General features: G+C 31.4%; 1 long non-coding RNA gene across 2 annotated transcripts in view; it reads right to left on the bottom strand.

Moving 5' to 3' along the window:
* Window positions 1-23154, bottom strand: part of LOC127736206 (uncharacterized) — a 56925-nt gene that overhangs the window by 6583 nt on the left and 27188 nt on the right. The window contains exons 2-3 of one of the 2 annotated variants that reach the window (XR_007998852.1): window positions 11875-11892; window positions 11640-11658 (exon numbers count right to left, since the gene is read on the bottom strand). This is a non-coding gene — a long non-coding RNA (uncharacterized LOC127736206). Of the gene's footprint in view, window positions 1-11639; window positions 11659-11874; window positions 11893-23154 lie in introns of those variants that run through there. The other variant, XR_007998851.1, reaches the window with a different exon arrangement.

The following is a 23154-nucleotide window of genomic DNA, read 5'->3' as shown; positions in this document are numbered from 1 at the left end:
TGATGAAAATTCTCGTCGGTATTGTTAAAAAGAGTAAAAAGCTTGAGATGGGTTGTCCACACATATCAGTTAAATGAAATTGTAAAAATAAGTACATGTATATATATATTCAACCATTTTTCTGACTTTTATCTGGTATCACTACTTGTATTAAACCAATTTCAATCTGTTTTAAAGGAAGCTATAGAAAATTTTAAAAAAAAACTATATATATATGTATTCTTAACCAGTGATTACGTATTAGTTTGGGTGAAACTAGTTTGAGTGTAATCAACTCTCACCATTGTTATAAAGATCCAAAGCATATCAATAAGTACTGGGAAGTAAGCTAGTTTCTCACATTTGTGATCATAAATCATAATACATATCGTGTATTCAGGATTTCATCGATTTTCATAAATCTACTTTTGCAAACGCTAGTTACAAGTACCTCTGTAATGCAAGAGAATTGTTGTCAAATTGTCTATATATTTCCACAAAAAGTAGAGGAGAGGCTTTTAGCAAAACTTAATATGAAGATACTGTTTGCCGTATTCATGGTATTTTAATTTTAAGATATTTCTTCATAATACATGTATTTTATAATTACCACATAAATTTACGTAGTTTTTTGGTTGATAACAGATGATTTGCTTTCAATCAATACGTCCTAGCATTGATTGAAAAAGGTGTTAACTTCAACGGTAAACATAACATGCTGAAAAGCCGAAATAGTATCATTATAATGTGTCCTTATCAAATTGTATCCGTCAAAAATTGTAAATGTCAAGATTATTTATTTATAAAATGTTATTCAAAGTTATGCATAGGCCAATGTCACGGTTCAAATTTAATAATAAATAAGGTTAAGCCGTGAGATAATTGATCTAGTCACTTAAATTTGATCCTATTTAAACAACATTCAACTCATGTCCGATATGTATACAATATCAAACTTATAAGTCAATTAAACACAAACATTATACTAATCAAAAAGTAAAACAAAAAGGCAATATAAAAGTCAACAAAACAATTGACGAAAAATAACAGAAAAATAGATTTTTAAGAGACCAAGCTTATAATTTTGTACGACAGACACCCGTTTTTTCTGAAAAAAGACTCATCCGTGACGCTAAAGTCGAACAATTTCACCGTGGGGAGTAGAAATATTGTCACTTTTGGTCTTCTCCCGACCCGAGCCAAAGTGGGGACGTCCATTTAGCTTTGTGGGATGTACAAGTTCGCAGCCACGTCCCGTCAGATTGGGGTCGTCAAATCTTATGCCTTGTGTAAAGAGAATGTCTCGCTCTTTCCACGTAAAGAACCCATGCATCAACTCTTTTAGGGACCTGTAGGTGGTCTGTTGCAGGTCAAAATTTCTGTCTTATCCAATACACCCTCATTTCTCAGTGAAAGTCCACATTATCCCGACCTCCATCCCCGACGACATCTATTTCAGGACTTACCTTTTATATCTATTGTTTACTTGTTCTCGTCCTGAACATTCATAAAATATTTGCCACTGAACCTTAAGCAAAAAGTAAAATAACAAACATACCAAACTCAAAGCAAATTCAGAACAGAAAGTCCCTTATCAAATAGAAAAATCAAAAGCTCAAAAACATCAAACGAGTATTCCTGAATGGTACAAACATTTCCTTCTGTAGAAAATGGTGGATTAAATCTGGTGTAATAGCTAGCTAAACCTTCTAACAATAAATCAACTAATCTAAAAATTCAAAAAGCAGAATCAATTACAAGATGAAAAGCATTAAGGATCCAAAAATCCAAAAGGTTTTGCTGAATACATATAGTTAATATTTTCTTCATGGACAATATCCTATGAATATCGAAAAAGTTTTGTACAAAAAGTTTATTTAAATTATGACCGTATCAATAATATTTCATATTCACACAGCAGTGCTGACTTCTGTGCTGTTGATGCCCTCGGGGTGCATATGGAAACCTTTACCAACAGTCTCATCTCCAAGTGATTTAACAACATATACAAGGCTTAAAACTATGAACGCCAGACGCGTGTTTCGTGTACAAAAGACTCATCACTAACGCTTGAATAAGAAAAGTTAAAAGGTCAATATTAAATATAACGTTGACGAGCAATTAGGACCTCAAATTCTGAAGGGTATAAAGACTAGACAACATAGATCCCACAAAAAGTCGACGGGGACGAATTTTAGTTTTTTTCAAATCTTTTCTTAATTTCATTATCAGATATTTGTCTAGATGAAAGAGCTGCGTGAATATTCTTCGTGAAAGTTTCCATATCATTATAAGAATTTCTTTAATTTCAAACATGTAGATCAACTAAATCCTAATGCAACTCGTTTTACCAAACATAGTTGTCTGGTAAACGAAAACGTTCCAATGATGAATTGTTGAGTACCATACTCTTGGAAAAAATAAAAATTATCTGTAGATATCTTTTCAAAATAAAATTGTTGGCGGAAATGAGAATCTGTATGAACGACCTTAGATATTTTATCTACATGCATATAAAAATGATAATACTAAATAGTTCTTTTTTAATTAAGACAACATTGCTTTCCGGAAATATAAAGTACATTTTAGCATTGCAGTCTTGGATCTTAATGATTTACATGATGCTTGTTGTGTACAACTTGATGTGCATAAAAGAGAGGCGGGAGATACCAAAGGGACATTCAAACTAATAAGTAAAAAAATAAATAAACTGACAACGCCATGGCTAAAACAGAAAAAGACCCACAGTCAAACAGACAAACAGACAAACAGACAGACAAAACTACACAAAACACAACATAAAAAATGTGTCTGCATCAGCTTCAAGTTTAAAAAAAAAGACCAAAGGTACAAAAAGAGATATTTGAAAAGGGTCTTTAAAGAGGTACACGAAAGACTTTTTAAAGATGCATTCTATGTAAACATCAAGTAAACAGTGGACTTATTATGATATCTGGTTTTGATAAAGGATAGCTCTTCATAATAATGATCCATATAAGCATGCAGTTATTTTGTCATGAAACAATTATTGATTTGCAAAAGGTATAAAGATTTCATTCCAGTAGGGATTGAATTTTGTCTAAAATCATCATATTTAAAGAAAAAAAAGAAAAATATTGTATTTATTAAATAGAAGATACATAAAAGGGTTTTGGATTTCAATGAGCTCAATCAATGTATTACTGTTGAATTATTAAGTAAGGAATTTCGTTACCACATATTAGTTAGAACCTTTACTAAATTCGTCCATAGATACAACGATTTGGTTTGTAAATTAGGCTGTAATTATTTCAGACAGAAAAGCAAATCTTAAATTTAACAGTGATTTTGTTAACCGAACCCGGAACTTTATATACATTGCGTTTAAACTTATCAATCCTTTAAATAAACTTATTCTTAAAGGTTACCAATTCAACAGTGTAATTACATCTTTGAATATTGTTTTTATTGGTATAAATATTTATTCTGTTATCAGTAAATTAAAATTATACAAAATAATATTGTTATACACATATACACTTTGAGGATACTACTATCTGTCGATACCTATATTTTGGCATTGTACAAGGTCATGTTTTTCTCTTATTGTTAATAATCTCTTTACACTGAATCATTTAGATGTTGGATGTGTACTGATTGATACATTAGTCTTAGATACATGATTTCTTTTATTAGTAGTTATTGGCTTTTAACTAGCTGTCAGTGACAGCGAGTACTCTCAGATATCTACTGTGTGTCTCTTTGGTTGTTGTTAGGGATGTATAAATACCCTGCAACGTCCGATCTGTTTAATCTGCTTTGTATAGATCTGATGAGTTAAGCAATTTTCAACTGATTTTTATAGTTTGTTCTGATATTGTGCTGTAACACCACTGTCCCATGTTAGGATGCGGATTGAGTGCTCGCCCCATTATTTATGTGCCTGTCCCAAGTCAGTAGCCTGTAGTTCAATGGTTGTCCTTGGTTCATGTCTGTCATACTTGATTTTTGTATGTTGTTTTGTTATAAATTAGGCCGTTAGTTTTCTCAATTGAATTGAGTCATATTTTTATGTCGGAGCCTTTTATAGCCGACTATAAACGGTATGGGTTTTTTTTTCATTGTTGATGACCCTACGGTTACCTTTAATTGCTTACATCCACTTCATTTGAACTTTGGTGTATATGTGTCTCATAAGCAATCAAACTACATCTCCTTACTTTTATATATAAGCATAAAACATTAGTAAACCATCATAAAAAATAATGTTTAACAATAATTAAACAGCATTTCAAGAATGAAATAGTTTCACGTTTTTGATAAATACTGGCAATTTGATAAATTTTCTGCATTACTTACGGTCCTTCTTTCATGAACTTTAACATTTTGAATTTACCTAGCAGTTCGGTATTTTTGTGAATACTTTTTCTCTCTTAAGTTATATAAAAGAAAGGCGAAAGATACCAAAAGGAACATTCAAACTCATAAATCGAACATAAACTGACAACGCTATGGCTAAAAAAGAAAAAGACAAACAGACAAACAACAGTAAATAAAACACAACATAGAAAACTAAAGACTTAGAAACACGATCCCTAATAAAAACCAGGGTTGATCTCAGGTTCTCCAGAAGGGTCATAATCCTGATCCACATATGGCATCCGACGTGTTGCTTACATATACGGTGATAAGTCTAATACGGACAATGTCGTTTACGGAATTGAATGTACTTTGTGTGGACTACTTTATGTTGATGAAACTCGACAACTCAACTTTTCGTAAAAGGATGAATCAACACCGGTTTGATAATAAAGATCCGCAATTTAGGGTTCTTTATAACCATTTTAATCAACCGGACCATGATCCTTCTTTATCTCTGAAAGTACGCATCATCGAGAATGTTTATCACCACACCAATAGCCCTATACTAAGTACTCCTTTCCGTAAAGATAATTTCTGGATACAGGAACTATGTACTGCAATACTTTATGGTTGCAATAAAAATATCAAAGGAATTGGAAATTTGTCAAGTCCAGCGTGCAGTGATGTAAATGTAATGAGCTTATTTAATACTGCTTTAAGACACCAGAGTAGTCGTGGGCAAACACATTACCATCGGCCCAATGTAAAAAAAGTCTTCAAAATCTAGATCGCCCTCTGGGAACTTTGGTGACCTTTTTTCACATTTTCATCATCCGTTAGGGTTACATTCCATTAGAACTATTCTTTTTGCACTGCCTGTTAATTTTCTAAAATGTTTGAGAGATTATGCACTTGCCAAAGGATACATAAATACATTTTCTTCAATATACAGACTGGTCAGTATAATTTGTGATGTAGCTCTTTCCAATCTTTTTAAACCAGTAAGATCGAAATCTATACATGATGAAATAAGGAAATTCCTTCCAGTTCAGTTTTCTGATAAAGGAATTGATGCAATCAACATCAGCAACGTTCTTCGCCACAAGGAGGTAACATCTAAAATTCCATTTTATTTTCAAAATCAGTGTGTTCCTATTGTATCCTACAGTTACACCAAAACCATTGTATCTAGAGTATTTAACTATAAGCAAGTATTGCAGGACCTTGATATCTCATGGTTCTAAGATCAGAGAACCAAATCACATCAATTTGAAACATAACTTCAAAAGAAGTATGTATTACATTGAGGACTACGCCAGAGCATGGGATAAACGAGAAGAAGTTGTACTGGACACTTTATCAGAATGTGTGAAAACAATCGGTTCTCTGATAAATTTATAAGTTGAAAAACTGCGTGATCAAAGTCCTTTTTCAGAGAAAAATAAGCTGTGAAATGTCTATCATCTCTTCACGATATATATGTTGTTGTTCCTGCGGACAAAGCTTCAAATGATATTGTCTTTGTATGTAAATCGTACTACTACGAGTGTCTTGTAAAAGAATTAGGACCAAATGAGAACTCAGGTAATCCCACATACAAAAACAAATCATTTGACAAGGATATGATTTTGGCGAATCGTGAGTCTTTCATGGCTTCAATGGACATTACATAGAAACGCAAATCTGAGGACTTACTTGGATACCTACGCTTAACAAAATTTCATACAAGCAACGGTATATTGCCGGCTCATCTGCATGTTCTACAAAGGAATTGTCCATTAGATTGACAAAAATTCTGTCCGCAGTTAAAGAGGGTCTTCAGCAATACTCTGAAACTGTTTACTCGCGTAATGATATTAACCATATGTGGATTATAAAAAACTCTAAAGAACTTCTGTATAATTTTAAATCTTGATCTTTCTCTGAAATGAATTCTATCAAAGTTTTGATTTTTCAACCCTGTATACCACCATTCCCCATGAAATCGAAAAAATCGTCTAAAAGAAATAATCTACACTGCTTTTCAATATGAAAATGGTAGCATACGCTATACATTTATTACTTTGGGATACCATACGGCATGTTTTGTTAATAGTGAACAAAAAGGTAAAACATGCTACACAGAGGAACAAGTGATCAGTATGCTGGAGTTTCTTATTGACAACATATTTGTTGAATTTCCAGGAAGACTTTTCAACAAAATTCCTATTGGAACGAATTGTACGCATCTCCCTTATCTTCTGATTGGGTTCTCTATCGATTTATGAGTTTCGAACAGCGGTATACTACTGTTGCCTTTATTTATATATCCTCCAGAACTAAAAATTAAAGGAACAACCGACACTTCCTCCGCCTCATTTTTAGACTTTTACCTGGGATTTGACATAAGCGATCATCTCAGTACCAGAAACTATCACAAACGAGACATGTCAATTTTAATTTTGAAATTATCAATTTTCCCAACCTTAGTAAGAATATACCAACTTCACCTGCATATGGTATATACATTTCCTAACTCATTCGGTATTCAAGAGCGTGCAGCTGCTGCTCAGACTTTATAAAACTTCACCAATGTCTGAGCAGACGGTTGATGAACTATGGTTATGTCAAAGAACGTACTCGTCTTTTTTCTAAAAAAAAAGTTCATTGGAAGATACTAAGACCTTGTTGATAAATATATATCATATCAACTTCACAAATTATACATGATGGTCTTGAAGTATAGATTCTAAGTACTGGCGTATGATCTTAATTTCATGTTATAGTGTTCTTTTATTTGTCTTTGTAAATTATCATACTTAACTGTTTAGTTCATTTTTGTTAATATCCTTTTAGCGTGGCTCGGTACTTATGCATCCCACCATTGTGTGTTTGTGCTGTGGTTATGTTTTTGTATTCTTGTCTTTCATTTTTGCTTATGTGCATTGTCTATATGCCATTTTGTTTTTCTTTGTTGACTTATTTATTAGTTTATATAGTGATTAAGATTATAACACAATGTTGACTGCTGTACCCCTAATTTTGACATTTTTATCTATTATGTCTGTTTGCTTTGTTCACTACTCATTGTTGTCAATATAATGGAATTATATGCGACTGTCATAAAAGTGAGAGGTTAAGCTAGCTATAAAACCATGTTTACGTCACCATTTTTCACATAAGGAAATGCCTGTACCAAGTCAGGAATATGACAGTTGTTTTCCATTCATTTGATGTGTTTGAGCTTTTGATTTTGCCATTTGATGAGGGACTTTCCGTTTCGAGTTCTCCTTTGAGTTAGGTATTTTTGTTATTTAACTTTTTGGAATGTCACATTCGGGAGAAAGAGGACGGGTTTGTTGTAACGACAATTGGAACATATCCGTCGTCATCTGTGAAACAGATTTTCCATAACGGTCAACCAACTCGTGATTGCGTCCGTAAAATTTAAAAACGGATTATTTTAACTTCACCACTTGGAACTCTTGATTCAAAACGTCCTTGTGAGCAGCAACACCCTATCAAGGAAATCATGATAGGAAATGCAAGCCTTTGAATATCGTATCGAATGGGAGATATATACTCCATATGCAGGCACTGCTAGAATGAGATATATAGAAATGGAAAGTTCACAATTGGGAAGCTGGAATCATCTCTTTTTTTTCGTAAAGTGTTGTTCTCAATCAACCCTATTTTTTTGCAAAACACGTTCTCACAGCGCAATAAATATGTTGCCAATCAAGAAATCAAGCATCTGGACAATGTCAGTTTCAGAGAATTTTTGAATCAGAGTAGTTTTTACAAAGTAAGATTAATACCTCCCTAACACAAGATACATGTATCTACTTTGGCCATTATTTGTTATAAAACTAAGCAGGACCAATTCTTTCAATTTGTCTCTTAGTTTAGAATAGGGACTACTTGTCTAAAGGGTAGAAAGTCAAATGTTTTAATACTAATGCAAGACGAAAAATTGTATGTACTATAAAAGATCTGTGAAATATTTGTATCATCCTCATCCGATTCACACTGCCTCTAGAATAAGCAGTTTCACAGTAACTTTGAAGCCCAGTTTTAATTGCTGATAAAGTTTCGTGGAGCACTTGAAAAACCCAGCAATATAACGTTGTTTGTAAGGAAACTTATTTAATTTAGGTATTCACTACAGTAAGGGAAGATCTTCATCTATGGTTGATATTCTAGAATTTCCTCCTTGGTCGTGGGGGTATATGTTGAGTTTCCAAGTGAATTTTCAATACCTTATTCATATATTAAGCATTTTGTGGAGTGTGATTTACAAACCAAAACTATGTTGTTTGGGGTTTTATCTGCGGGAACAACAATATATTTGTTATAGAAGTAGGACAGGTGCTTTACAACTTTTGGGTCTTTGAAGATTGATATAGCATGTGTATTTATAGACTCATTCAGTTTTTTTTTTATTCTGATTTGTATCAACGACCGCACAGCCTTAGTTTATTCAGATGCTAAAGTAATATTATATATAGGTCTTGATAACAGGCCACTCTTGGTGTTGAAAGAAAATATACGAAATTACAAAATTGTCAGTTATTGCATTTACAATTTTGAAGGTTCCAGTACTTTTTCGATATTGCATTGACAATTTAGTTTTAAATCAAGGAGCCAGGAGTTTTGTATAATTAGAAATTTTATCTGATACACATTCCACATTGTACATTGACTACAAATTTTATGGTGTAGTTTTAAGCCACTTTTTTAAACAATAGGACCTTACTAGTCTGACTTTTATTAGCAATACTAAATGTCAGCTTTCTGGTAGATCTTGCATTTTCTCTCAATCTACAAACGCATGCCATGAAGTATCGTATTAACTGGGTAATACAATGTATATAGTTTGTATGCAAGCAGGCGCTGCTGCAGCGATACTACACAGAAATAGAGGTTCCAAATGAATCTGTAAAATTACAGATCGGGCGACTTTACTTTTACTCTAAAGGTCGAACATCAAACTCAACAAATATTTCTACGATCGAAAAATCCATCGTTTTGATGATATCAGGTTTGGTGTGTGTTGAGTGAATCTGTGTGGTATTCACAAAGTAAAATTTGCCTTAACCTAAAACGTGAAATGCAAAGAAAAAGAGCATGAGGAATTGTAGTGTCCAGCGTTGCAAAAAGTTATTTTTGACATGACGTTTTCTTAGTTGACTTGATATTCCGTTCGACTTGATTGTAGGGGCTTTAATCTTTGCAGAAACTATAGATTTTTCAAAGAAAACTTCAACACATTTTCAGTGCATGGATTATAATTTATATCAGAAATGTAAAAAAGAATACTATTCGCTATCCGTTTTTGAAGAGATTCTGCATTTAATATCCTACAAAACAAAATAAATATATGTTAAAGCATGACCTTGCCTTTGGGAAGTTATCATTTTATGAGGTGTTTGTCTGTATTTATATCTCAAATTTTAATTTCAGTTATTTTCATCAGATTTGTTTTAACAATTATATTTTTGCATTATTCCGTGTATTTTGATGTATACAAATTTTGTTTATGTCGCATTGTTGTCTTATTGACGTTTATTTCATTCCTTTTTTTTTCTCGCATTTCCTTCCTAAGTTCATTAATCTATTTACAATAGTAATTGTTTTTTTGCTGAAAGTCGATTCACATTATACATGAGATAAATATTCAATTGTGTATAGTTAGATGTCATGTAAATTTCATACGATTCCGTACATGTAATAAATTTTGAATGACCATTCATTCTAAAAGTAATAATATTCCAGTAATCTATGACTTCTCATGATCGTGGCAACTTTAAAACAATGAAATCATACGACTTGATATAATTCGCACTTTCACAGTTGTAGCATAACGATTTATATACATGAGTATGTCTTTAAGTGATTTAAAAGAGTTGTGTAAACATTAAACGGTTGCTTTCACGCTTCATACGACATTGGCATTTGTCAATATTTTTACACCCAGTAGAATAACAAAAAGAACCATATAATATATAAAAGCAACCAAAGAATTATACGCTCCGAGCACCTAATGAAACAACACTATATTCACAAATTGTTTGTGAACTTCGTGCAAACCTTAAGGATGTTCGCTACTCTGTTTCAAAATAACAAGCTTTTTAAAAGACTGTTATGAATTGATAGTATATTTATAACGGAACTTAAAAAGAAGCAAAAAATGATAGGTCCATGTGCTTGTTTTTGAGATATAAGCCATTGAAAATTTGGCGGGAAATGATTCTCTCTAGAATTTTCATAAAATTAACATTGGCAGCATTTTCTTTCAAAAACTATGTAAAAAATAACAAGGTTTTTATAAGATTTTCAAATATGGCTTTTAAACTATATGTAATAAAATTATGAAAAGAAAAGTAGAGCTTAATGGGCAAAATTTTTAATGGGTACTAAATGGATAAAACCAGAGGACTCCGAATATCTGACAAAAATTCAAAAACAAGAGGAGCGAACATCCTTAAGGTAGTTTGAAACAAATTAGAATTTTTTTTTAAATTGGTAAAAGAAATTACATGTTTATTTAGTGTAAATATGAATAATTAATAGAAATATGTAACAATTAATTATTATTCTAATATTATGATTAGGAACATAACAGTAATATCACACATACTTCTAATTTAAATAAGCTGCTTGCATCTCACAATTTCAAAGCGTTTAAACTTCAACTTTAAGCTGGATTCAAAATATTAATAACATTTATTTATTATTATTTTTTTTTTTTTTTTTTTTTTGAAGATCGGTAAATAGAAAAGTTTAGTGCCCTTTTTGACGAGAAAAAAACATATACGAAATGAAAGCAAGTGACGAGATAAAAATTCAATGATCGAGTGGACATAACCTAATGATTTATAATTTCAGATTTTACGTTTCTCCTGTACTAAAATATATTGACCAATGATAAGTTAAAAACATGATGTACAGTAATTCGGAACGTCTCGTTTTATTCGTTTATTTTTGTTGTAAAACAATTGTTTTAAGATTTCTTGGGAAGGAATTCATAATATATCATGCCGGGCTCATAATAAGGCTACTATCGAATGTTAACACCGTGAAACAAATTTATTTGATTTCTTAAAACTTACTTTCAAAAGGCGGTAGGATTATTTGATTTGCTACCTGTATAGCATCTGATCATAGGGTATCGTGTTAAAAAGTAGAAAATAATATGTCAATATAGTTACTGTACTCAAACAAATAAATGAATGTAAACCATTCGTTGGACAATAAAAATTCAGTCAGAAAATAATAGTCATTATTCATTTAAAACAGACGTTATCTTACCTTTGCCCTTTCCATATCCATATCCACCTCCGAAACCGCCATATCCACCTCCATAACCACCAAATCCACCACCGTAACCGCCATAACCACCATAACCTCCATATCCACCTCCGTACCCACCAAATCCACCAAATCCACCAAATCCACCACCATAACCACCATAACCGCCATAACCACCATAACCACCATAACCACCTTTTACAATAACAACTTTTCCTTTGCCATATCCACCTCCATAACCACCATATCCACCACCGAATCCACCATATCCTCCGTATCCACCTAATCCACCATATCCTCCGTATCCGCCTAATCCACCATATCCTCCGAATCCAAGTCCGAATCCACCATATCCTCCGTATCCTCCACCGTATCCTCCGTATCCACCTCCGTATCCACCTCTTCCATATCCTATTCCATATCCTCCTTTAAAGGATGCGCTGACTGCGGTACAGATGACCAGGAGTATACCAACTAAAATCTGCATTCTGATAAAGTCGAGAACACTATAAATTACGTATTATTCAATAATTGAATCCCGAATACAATAGTCTGAAGTTAAGTTGTTTGTTCAAATTTCTGTTATGCGTGTGCCAATCCGTAGCTTTTTGTTCAAACAAATGGTACTTATGATCAATTTAACTCGTTAGTTTATGTACTATTGAGTTTTGTTTTGGTAAAGCTCGAGTACATAACTGTACTGATGTTTTGATAAATTGTTCATATACCAAATTATTGTATACTTAGTTGTAAATAAACTTTAATTGAACGCGTTAAACAATCAAAAATATTTCAAAACTGCTAAATATGCAGAAATTTTTTTTCACACGTATTGGACAACGTATTTGGGCTTTAATTGTTTCTACTTTGTTGATAATATCCGTATATTTCTTGGATTCGGTGCATTGATGTCCATGTTTTAATTTAATCATGTTTGCCCTAACCAATTAAACACTTGTGAGTAAGCGAACAAAAAATTACGACTCAACGTATATGACTAGCACAAACAGATTTTAAATATCATTTACAAGTTGTTGTAATCAATATCCTTGGAATATTTACCACTGGACATTAAACATAGTATATCTAACAACTTGGTTTTATTGTATAAATGAACCAGTTCAATTGCATGCTAATGTATAGCCTTATAAGTAAATGGAGACATTAAGAGAAGGAAAAAAGACATTTTGTTTTATTCAAAAACTATAGCTTTGAAAATTATAATGTGTATACTGTAACTGTACACTTATTCTTTGTCTGTTGATATGTTATACATATGGTGAATATATTGAGAGTAAAGTATGTAATTGGTTTTGAAAAGCAAAAGAATAATATGAACATATACAATTACAACTTTCATAATAAATTAATGCTTGAAATGCGACTCAAAAAAGAAATGGACCAAAATATTTCGGAACTGCTGAAGTCGTGTTAGCCTTTAATTCAAACGAATGAACATGTCCGTCATTCACATATATTTTTCAATGATACAATTAATAGGAACAGGTCCTTAAATCACCATTATACCTTTTAATGTTATATCAAAGAACCAAATTCTACCAAATCTTATGTTTATTTTCAAAAGATTAAACACAATTGCAGGGGTTGCATTTATTTCTTGAAATGATAATTGCGATATTAATGTGTGCTTGTTGTCACATAGTATACGGAAAATGGTAGTATTTATTATTCCATACGGGACAATACAAACATTTTCTAAATTTATCACTTTTTATGATAAAAACCTGGACATAACGGTTATGTGTGATAGAAGTACTATATTTGGAATCAATTTTGATTTAATTAATCTGATTATGTTTGCCTATATACTCCAGCGACAAATATCACATAAATGGTGTAGTATTAAATCGTAAATTTAAACAAGCAGTAGAAAGATTTTTGAATAAATTATTGTATTATGGTATTATTAAGATGGTACATAACACTACATGGAGATAACTCTGTGTAAAATGTCACGTTTTAAAAAAGAGAAGTAAAACATGTGAAAAGTACCAAACTTCATGTTGCCGAATAATACGATTATTTCTAATGTTATAGTGAAAACCTTAAAAAGATATTTCATATTTGATTATTAAAAGCATCCAGACTCTACATTTAGTATAGAAATAAACTTGTATGTCCCCATACATAATTTGACGTAACGTTAATAGCTACGTTTTTCTCACAATGACGTTTTAACTCCATAAGCCTGGAAATGTCATTGCGGGTCACATATGTGAAAATTTTACACCTTCGAAACGATCAATCATACATATCCAAGTTTTTGATATGAGTAGAGGACTTGAGGAAAAGGCTACCATAACCGCCTACCGTAAAGAATTTCACATCTTTAACTTTCTAGATGTTGTTTGGGTTTTTTATGGGTTGCTGTCTTATTGACGTTTAGACCACAATTCCTTTTCTGTCAAACGGAAATCAACAGACAAAGTGTTTTCACCTGTATGTTTTTCAAACTTCATGCAATACCAATCGTGTTCTCACGAAAATTGTCACTTGCTTAAAAAAAAGGTTACTTCTTGCAAACAATTATATTTTAATTCTTTAACCATTTTATATCACTTTTAGTAATATAATAAGTGTATTGTTAGAAATCAAACTACTTGACACTATCTATCATTTTGTTTTACTATTGATAATTAACATTTAGTTGCCACTTATGTAGTATTTTCTTCGTTGGAAACACTTTTTTGGGTCAACATTCATTCGAAACACTCAAAGCCGAATATTTGAAAGCCAAGGATGTGTGAGATCCGACAAATGTGATAAGTTATAAAATCAAAAAGTAAAAAGTCAGCTGTAATACATTGCAATTGCTTAAATAGAACATAATCATCTGCATATAAAAGGGACAAAATATTTTTAAAAAAATAGTGCTAGTTCACTTGCTTAGTCAAAAGCAATATCCTTGCATTCTATAAAGTACTGCAAGTAATTTTTATAATATACTATAATTATTATGGTTTGAATACCATTACGTAGTAAAAAGGTATATAGTCTTTAATCCATCAAAGGATATTAATTCACAAAGTTCATTGGTAACTTATGATTTTCAAGCTTTATTGTTTTGATAAAAGATGTAAGATCATTACTCCATCGAAACCATATTTCAATAAAAATAAGATCTTTTATTGCTGGCGGTTGTATGCTTTTTCTTCCAGATTTCTTTTGTATTGTTTAACAATTAGGGAATAATTGATGTGAAAGGGACCAATTCGAAAAGTGGTATCTTGCCATATGTCTAAAATAATATACGGAAAATTTTCTCAATTTTAAAAATCGACAAAAAGTTAAATACTACAGTTGCTATACAGAATGTACAGTCAGTTTTACAATGACAGACTAAAGAAACTTACTTGATTCGGTGCGATGGTCCAGTTTTGTGCTGAATGTTTGTTTCAAGAAGCCTTTTATATTGCTCGTTTCTTAATAGAGAATGATGTATTATACATGACACCACAAATCAATCAAAATAATTTATTCAATTTTATACTGAAAATTATTTACAATCAACAATTGATCAAAACATTTTTTTTTGTGAGCGAAATGATCATATTTTATTATGATGAATTTTGTTAAAGTCATAGAAGAAACTACCAAATGACTTAGTATATAAATAAATTTGGTGCGGCCTGAATGCCTATCTGAATTTGCCTGAACAAAGAACACTAAAATCTCAAGAATTTAAAAGTCAAAAGTGTGAATATACTTTAGGAGCTATCAGTCAAAAAGAGACCTCAATAATAAGAACCAAAACGTTAAAAGGTCAATAAAAAGGTTGAAACCTTGCATGTTTGGTAGCATTCTCGTACTTATTTTTTTTATAAAAAAAAATAGTGCAGTAAATGTTTCAAACATAAATAAAAGATATTTTCGGAGAGGAATATTCATTTTTGTCATTTTATTCATTGGTGTTCTTAGAATTAATTGTATCTACGCAGTTAACCTTTATTTTCTGTCTTTTAGAATTTATATATTTTAATACAAAGTGTAATACAATCAAGTCATAGTACATAACATCCGATTTCATACAAAAAATGGGTCCAAAAAATATTCCCTTGAATCTGACAGTTGTAGGAAATTAATCCTACAATTCATTGCAGTAAAAAAATTCTGAGAAATGAACATATATCTTAGGTGTTTCAAAGCACCATTCTTGTTTTATTTGGTGTTTCCATAAAATATTTTGGAAACTTGAGGTTACATGGTTACTAAAGCTTGTAAACAGGAAAAAAAGGGTTAAAATTTTGTTGGGTAACTTCCATTGATAGTAATTATCTTATATGTAATGAAATGTGACATTTTTACTGTAGTACTGGACAGGATAAGACTTTACTCATGCCAAGTATTTCTTTTTTTGAAACTACGATAAATACTGCACAATGTTTTGAAAAGTACCAATTTAACAAAGACTAATACGGGAAAAACAATGGTGGTATTACTCCTACAATATTAATCATTATATTGTTCGGAGAGTAATTCAGTTTTGCACACTGCCATAATTGTTAAGGAGGTATAAGGCAAAAAGAGACCTCAATAAGAAGAACCAGAACGTTAAAAGGTCAATGGAAAATTGGAATCTTCCATGTTTGGAAGCATTTTCTTACTTATATTTTTATAAAACATAGTGCAGTTAATGTTTCAAACATTAATGAAAGGCATTATATATATCGGAGAGGAATATTTTTTAGTCATTTTATTCCTTGGCGTTCTCACAAATAATTGTATCTATGCAGTTAACCTTTTTCTGTTACTTGAAAGTTATAAAATGTTATATAATATTAATTATCAAATTGTTCGGAGAGTCATTCAGTTTTGCACACTGACATAATTGTTATATAACAAGAAAGTGTTGAAATGAATTATCATTGATATAGTTATAATTATAAATTAACTGTTTACAAACCTTTGAATTTTTGAAATACTAATGCTTTTCTATCTCAGAAATATGTTACTTTAGCTGTATTTGGCAAAACGTTTAGGAAATTTTTAGTCCCTAATGCCCTTCAACTTCGATCGTTATTTTGTTTTAACTTTTTTGATGGAAGCGTCACAGATAAGTCTTTTGTAGACGAAACGCGCGTCTGACGCATATACAAAATTTCATTCCTGGTATCTATGATGTGTTTATTAAAGACAATTATTGACTTTAATCAAATCCAATTTATTGTTTTATAGAGAAAAAGTAATTGTGCTGGTAATAAGCCGTTGACGTGAAAAGTGTGCATTTTTCATTGTAAAAGTATTTTACTCGAAATAAAATTTGAATTCAATTTTTCAATGCAAGATATATAATGATTATTTTAACAGAAACCATAATGCCTCATCGTTTATGATATGGTGATAATGTTGAATAGATGAAGGAGCCATCGACTCACAATACGTATTTTAATAACCGAATTCTAGCTGAACCAATCTAAAGGTATACCAATTATTCTCTTAACACTCCTAGTCCACAATTAATGATAATAGATATCGTGTATTCAAGATTTCATAAATTTTAACAAATCTACTTTTAAAACACCAGTTAATCTGCAAATGCAATGGAACGTTTATGAAATTGTCTATTTCTCAACAAACAGTGGAAGTTGAGGAGGTTTTTAGCAAAATTGATATAAAGATTTTGATGGCCTAATGTCAGTTTATATATATTTCTTCGTGATACTTTTTGTAGTTAAGGATTGGTTGTTTTTCATAAAATTAAAAGAATATCAGAGAAAATATACTAAAATATTGTTCGCATTGTTTAAAAATTTTAATTTTTCTTTTTTTTGATAAAAAAAAAATGCAATGATTTTGTAACTAGTTATTTTAAAGGCCTCAAGATAAGATTTTTTATGAGAATTTTAAATATATAAGGCTTAACCTTTTGCTTGTGTTGAATATGAATGCAATAATTTCTTTATTTTGATAGAAATTATGAACCGCCATTTGATTTCTGTACTTTTTGTACATCAGGATTGGTGTTTTTCATAAATTCTGCTGAATTTCAGGGAAAAGATACTTAATTTTTGTTCGCGTTGCTTAAAAATGCAAATATTTCTTCTTTTATGTCAGAAATAATGCAACGTCAATTGCAATCAGTCATTGTAAATGCCTTTAGATAAGTAATTTTGTATAAAATGTGAATAAATGAAGGATAAATATACATAAACTTTTGTTTTTGTTGAAAAAGAATGCAATCATTTCTTTATTTAAATGGAAATTATTGACCGCCGTTGGATTTTGTACTGTTTGTTGTTCAGGATTGGTTGTTTTAAATAAATTAAAAGAGTATCAGAGAAAATATACTAAAATGTTGTTCGTATTGTTTGAAATTACCAATAAAAAAAAATGCAATGTTTTTTTCGGAAAAAAATCACAATCGCGATAAAAACCGTTTTAGCACTCTTCGGGTATGAAAATATATAACCTTAATGAAAACGAAAATCACCATTCTTTTTTAATAATTTTTAAAATCAGTTTTATTTGCATATTTCTTTTCTTTTTAAATTCTTCAAACTTTGTTATATAATTACTAAAAAAACTGTTGATCTTTTGTACTTGAACGTTGTGTATTTCCCATGGCGCCATTTTAATTAAATGAAACGAAACTAAGATTCCGTAATCTGTATTAGTTCATCATGTGACGTAGTAGAGTTCAATCCGTCAGAAAGCTCAATCGGTCCGATCCGTCCGATCCGTCTGATCAGTAAAAAAATTTTTAACTATAAGTCTGACGGATTGTTGACGTGAGTTTGACGCGAACTTGACTAATCGGTAACTGATCGATGACCGCTGATTGATCGCTAAAATAGTAACGCCTAAGATTGCAAGTACTGTATATTTATTTCTAATTTAAATTGTTTCAATACGTTTTTAAGTGTAAATCCTTTAGATACTTTTTAAAATATTAATGAACACCTACTATAACTTAATCGGTCATAATTTATCAAAATTAGGTCGTTAGGTAATTGATCTATCAATTGAAATCTGGTCTTATCTCCACAAAATTCAACACATGTACGACACGTATACATATTGTAAGGGGATAATTAATGTCCTAATGCCTATTGCACTTAACTTGCTCATTAAAAAGTCATTTGAACTCATGAGTAAAAAGGACAAACATTAACATGAAACCAAAATATACAAACAGACATATTAGAAACAAACCTCATCAAAGATACCAGGTCTATACTTTTGTACGCGCGACGTGCATTTTATCTACAAAAGACTCATCGGTGGCGCTCGAATCAACAATTTACAAGTCAAATAAAGTATGAAGTTGAAGAGTATTTAGAACCTAAAATTCCCAAACTTTTTGTTTAATACAGCTTAGTAAATATTTTCCCCAAGGACAAAATCCTGAGAATTTCGAATAATACAAAGTTGTGTACAAACAGTTCATTTGTAAATGAGACCATATCAATGATTATTTATGTCCACACAGAAGAACTGACTACTGGGCCGGTGGTACCCTTGGGAGGAAAACGTCACTAGCATTGTCATTGAAACACGGTTGTTAAAAACAATCATCACAGATACCAGGCGGATAATTTCGAGAGCCAGACACGTGTTTTTGTATGCAAAAGACTCTTCAGCTGGGACAATCAAATAAAATAAAGGCCAAATAAAGCACAAAGTTAACAAGTAATGAAGAACCCAAATTCCAAATGATTTTTTTTCTTCTTTAAGGCCAAAGACACATACAGCGACATTTGAAAAGATGATTTGACATATGCCTGATATGATTGCATGACAGACTTTTCAGTAGGCAGACTATATGACTATCAAGCAAAACGTTGCATACCGATGATATCTGATTCTGATAAAAAGAGACATAGCCCTTCATATAAGTGATCAATATAAGTATGCAATGTAAATATGTCATTAAACCAGGTTACTAGGAAAAGCTAGATTATCATCAAAACACATATCTTCTTAAGTTATATTTAAACGAATATATTAATATCACAATACATTGTATCTAGTATATAAAAGATACATATATGCACAATACATTAGATAGACAACATAGAAAATATCATCAAATATTAATTAAGCAGCATTCTAAGTATGAAATACATGTAGTTTAATTTTTCGACAATTATTGACAATTTGTGAATTTTACTACATAATCAACGATTCTTAACTCGTGGAGCGCTTGATTTTTTCAGGTTTCATACACTTTCCCTTTTTGAATTTACCTTAGAGTACGGTATTTTTGTGAAACCTTTTTTTATTTAAGTTATATGATTGATAATAAGATATTATGCATATGTCAACAACTATCAATAATTTGATTCTTCGGAAAAAATATATTAAAACGATTCAGATTCGGAAACATGCAGCGCTCCGGTTGCTTATCATCTATTGGAGTGTAAATTTTCACTATTGGAGAACAAAACCATACAGAACATACATTTTTTATGAACTAAATTTGAGAATATGTTTAAGGCGTTTGATAAATTCATTCATTATATCTACTAAAATTTTACAGTTGTGGGTTTTTTGCTTGAGAGAGAGAGATGTCTAAATATGCTAGATATACTTAATAGAGTTGTGATGAGAAAATGAAAGCCGTAAATTTTCTCCTTGGCAACATTTATGAACGTTTCGGCAATAAAGTTTATCGGCAGAATATAAGTATTCCTATGAGCACCAATTGTGTTCCTTAAATAGCAGACTTGTTCCTGTACTGTTATAAATCACAGTTTATGGCCAAACTCAGTAAAGAACCGTCTAAGTTCCATTAAATTGAAACATTTAACAACATTTACCGATATCTTGATGATATTTTTTCGTTAGATAATCAAGAGTTATCTAAATATACTGCTGAAATTTACGCAAAGGAACTTACTTTAAATAAATCAAATATTAAAAACAATAACTGTCCTTTCCTAGATTTAGATATTTCAGTTTTATACCAGAAACTCTACATAAAAATTTACTACAAAAGGGATAATTTTACTTCCCCTGATGTTATTTTTCCTTTTTTAGATGGTGATGTTATTTTGGTATCATCTTACGGTGTTTATATATCCCAACTCGTTACATTTGTTTATTTTTATTGTGATTAAGATGATAACACAATGTTGACTGCTGTTCCCCTATTTTTGACATTTTTACCTATTGTGTCTGTTTGTTTTGTTCACGCATCGTTGTCAATATAATCGAATTTGATGCGACTGTCCTACAAGTGAGTGGTTTAGCTAGCTATAAAACCAGTTTCAATCCACCATTTTCTACATAAGAAAATGCCTGTACCAAGTCAGGAATATGACAGTTGTTGTACATTCGTTTGATGTGTTTGAGCTTTTGATTTTGCCATTTGATTAGGGACTTTCCTTTTTGAATTTTCCTCGGAGTTCAGTATTTTTTTATTTAACTTTTCGCTATGCCCGTGTTTCTAGTGGCGTTTTGTATTTTAATAAGCGTAATCTATGTATTACTGGTTAATTATTAAGTTAGGGATTTCGTTACCATAAATTACTTAAAACTTTTACTAAATTCTTCCATAGATACAAAGATTTGGTTGGCAGGTTTGGCTGCACATGTAAAAAACGTATTTAAAACGGATAACTACATCCTAAATTGTACGGTGATCTTGTTTACCGAGCTCGGAAAGAGGTAGGGCCATTTTCCCGTGAGTTTTTTTCATTTGATTAGCTAGGTAAATCATGTTTTTAAATAGCCCGATAGATACTAATTATAGTATATGAAAACACATCACATCATCTATTTTCATACCTTTAACAGGTATTCCTACAATTATCAAGGCCAAGACTATTGATTTTTTTGTTTATCAAAACCAACATTGATTTTGTTTGTAAATGCCCATGAGGAGCATTAAAATATGAATTATCAATTAATAGATATTCAAAATTAGTTTTGTATAAAAACATGGTGCTTCAGTTAGCGTGTTAATGTTGGTAGGTGATTTGTAGCGTACATGTATTTCACAGCTTTGTTTAACTTAAAACTAACAAAATATTAAACAAGAATGTGTCCATAGTACACAGATGCCCCACTCGTACTATCATTTTCTATGTTCAGTGAACTATGAAATTTGGATAAAAACTGTAACTTAGCATTAAAATGAGAAAGATCATATTATAGGGATCATGTGTACTAAGTTTCAAGTTGGTTGGACTTCCACTTCATCAAAAACTACTTGACCAAAAACTTTAACCTGAAACGGGACAGACGGACGAACGAACAGACGGACGAACGAAGGGACGGACGGACGGACGGACAGACGGACGGACGGACGGACGGACAGACCAAAAAACTGAATGCCTCTAAGTGGCGCCTAAAAATGGGGGTTTAATATCAATACAAGAAACATTTAATAATCTAATTATCAGATAAAAATCAGCTAATCTGATTCAAGATCGATATCTGTTTTAATGCCAAGAAGCCACAAAATATCGGACGCATTTAACTGGGATGTTGTTTTCGTCAATCTCGATGTATCTATATCTATACACTGTTCCTGCTTTTAAGGTTTACCGTCTATATGAACTGGACAACAGCTTACACCAGTTGGTACTAGCTTTCTTGATGTTTAACTTACAATTACGATTGGTAGTTTAATTGATTTTTAATGTGGTGTTGTTTCATTTTCTGATGACTTAGATTCCGGTGTAGGGACGATGGTACAATGTAACAATGCCAGTACTAGTATCTACACAGTTGGTGGATTGGCGATAAAATTACTGTCTGCATACTGTATGTCTATCATACTATTTTCTAAAACGTTCTTGTTCAAGATTTAGAAAAAACATTTTTGTTTTGAAATTTTTCTGCTATGGCCTTTTTTCGTTATGTGTATAACACACACATTATTTGGGCTTCATCGCTATATAATCAATTCTCGTGTTATTGGTTATGTACAAGCACCTACTTCAGTGTGACTCTTTGATTTAAACAAACATCCGAAAAAATGTGATAGAAACATAACATATTTATATTTCAACATAAAAAATGAGAAAAATTAGCGTGAGATTTGAACCCCATCTTGAAAACAATCCATTATTTAAAGTTTTAAGCGCTTCCGATGGAGCCACGGCGACTCTTGAAAACATAGTCGATATTAAGCAACTATATAGGTAGAATTTAGTGATGTTCAACTTTTTATTAAAAAAGTTGTCTTTTAGGTATAAAGGACACTCTAAACCAATTTCATTTTTGAGGGGAAAAGTTGTATAAATTACAACAACAACAAAAAACATAACTTTGTTTTGGTTTGAAGTGTCCTTCTAGGGGGATTCCCTGTTTTTCCAACCTAGAAACACGGTAAATTCCGCATATTTGACTTTTATTTTTTTTTTTTAGGTTAAATTAACTATTTTCCAGACATAACATATACATAAAAATCGAGATATTGACCGAAAAACATTTTTATTTCATGTTTTTATCGTAAATTTTATTCTTTCAGTACTTTTTGAAATTGGCCCTTCTGTGAAAAAATTTCAGGGGAAATTTGCCCTACCTCTTTATATACGATCCAGGTTAACTTATCGATCCTTCAAATAAATTTAT

This window comes from Mytilus californianus, unplaced genomic scaffold (genome assembly GCF_021869535.1).
Source record: "Mytilus californianus isolate M0D057914Y unplaced genomic scaffold, xbMytCali1.0.p SCAF_3, whole genome shotgun sequence".
In the NCBI taxonomy this organism is placed as follows: domain Eukaryota; kingdom Metazoa; phylum Mollusca; class Bivalvia; order Mytilida; family Mytilidae; genus Mytilus; species Mytilus californianus.
Note: the sequence above shows the minus strand (reverse complement) of the source record. Positions and strands in the feature narration are given on the sequence as shown.